Source organism: Belonocnema kinseyi, chromosome 10 (assembly GCF_010883055.1).
Source record: "Belonocnema kinseyi isolate 2016_QV_RU_SX_M_011 chromosome 10, B_treatae_v1, whole genome shotgun sequence".
Classification (NCBI taxonomy): Eukaryota; Metazoa; Arthropoda; class Insecta; order Hymenoptera; family Cynipidae; genus Belonocnema; species Belonocnema kinseyi.
This window is the reverse complement of record NC_046666.1, coordinates 26934558-26936452: the sequence shown is the minus strand read 5'-3', so window position 1 is coordinate 26936452 and position 1895 is coordinate 26934558.

Sequence of the window (1895 nt, the reverse complement as noted above, 5' to 3'; positions counted from 1 at the left end):
AGAGGGAGCTCTTCTTAATATTTTGACACCAAAATCATGTCGATACACCTTACCAACTGCGAGTAAAGCCACCCACGCTTTAACTTGACAGACTGTATATATAATTACACAAATTTCAATTAATATTGTTTAAAATTGAACATTTTCTCAGTTACAGGAATCTTCAGTTCTGAAATATTTTTTTAATGCATGCTTCAATAGTTTAAAGCAGTTTTTTTTTAATTGTCCAAATTCACTAATTAGAAAATAAATAATTTTATATTTCAATTGGAATCTCAAATTTAAGTGATGCATTAATATTTTAATAATTCCAAGCTTAAAGTCTTAAAAAATGATGTTTCGAAAATTTTCTGAACATTCATATTACAAAATTATACAATTTTCTTTTGAAATTCATTAATTTAAATAAAATAAAAGTACAAATCAAAACCTGGATTAGTTATAGTCTCCTTTCTTATTTTTTAATACATTATAGTATACGGAAGCCACGGACTATTTTCAAACTTTTTTTAATTTTTGTGAATTGTGATTATTTATACGCTTTTGATGAAGGTGAGGTATAACTAAATTTTTTCATCGCTTTTCTTCAAATAATGTGCAGGCATAGACCTTGGCATCACAAAGTCTAGGCTAAATAAAAACCCAGCAAAATTTTTTAAATAATGGAAATTGAGATCTTTTTTTGAAAGGCAATTTATTTTAGGAATTGGAATTACACTTTAAAATAATTTTAAATTCAGTTTTTATATTTTTTTTCCTAAAATAACAACGTATTTTTTGAAATATTAGACACTTAGGTCTCGTCACATGTTCATAAAGTCATTTTCAATTTTGAAAGTCTTTAAGGCTCAAGAGAATAAATAAGAAATACTAAGAAAGTTGTGCCTGGTCCTAAATTTTAATGAATACGAAAATAGTTTTTTGTAATAACTTTTTTTGTGCTTTTTTCATAATTTCTAAAGTTTAGGATTGGATCACCCTTTTTAAGTGCTTCTTATTTATCACGTTTCGAATTTTTAACTCGATGTGGCGCTTTGTATGAAAATAAGATAGAAAGTAAAAAAGTGTCGGTAAAGTAGGAATCTGTCAATGATGACCCACTTATCGCATGGCCTTAATATCATGTGACATTCAAATCAACCGACCAAGCCAGACCCAAGATTGACATTCACCTGACATTCATTCCCACATTTATGAATATAAATGTTTAAAAAGCGGAAAAATGTTGGGAAAGTATTAATTAAAACAAAAGGAAGAAGTATAGCAAAGCGTTAAGTTGGAAAAGAAAAAAGTTTTTTATAAAAATAATAATTGCTAGTAAATATGTTCTACTCTATCAGTTAGAACTCATTTTTTATAACTATTTTTTCTTGTAGTGATGCTAGAAAGTTCCATATCATTTAACGATTATTTATTTTTCGTTGATAACTAATACCCCAAAGCAAGTTTGTAGCAATTATTTAAGAGGAGATAGTTATAAATAATAGTTATAACATTATGTTTGTTTACTAGCATTAATTATAACAGTACTAAGTAAAAAGTGAACGAAAAGGGTATACCAAAGCGTCAAGTTGGAAAAGAAGAAAAGTTTTTTATAGAAATAATGATTGTTACTAAATATATTCTACTCTGTCAGCAATATCTGCTGTGTCTGGAACTGAAATTTTTTGTGACAGATGGCGGTAGAAGTGCTCTCTTTGATTTAGAACTTGTCTCATGTTCGGTTGCATGGAGAATAGATATACGAGGGTGGATTGATAAGTTTCCGGCCTGACCAAGAGAAACAACGTTTATAAGAATTTTCTTTTTTTATTTCTCAACATAATCTCCTCCAAGGCTGATACATTTCTCATAGCGGTGTTCTAGTCTAGTAATGCCATCTCTATAGAATGATT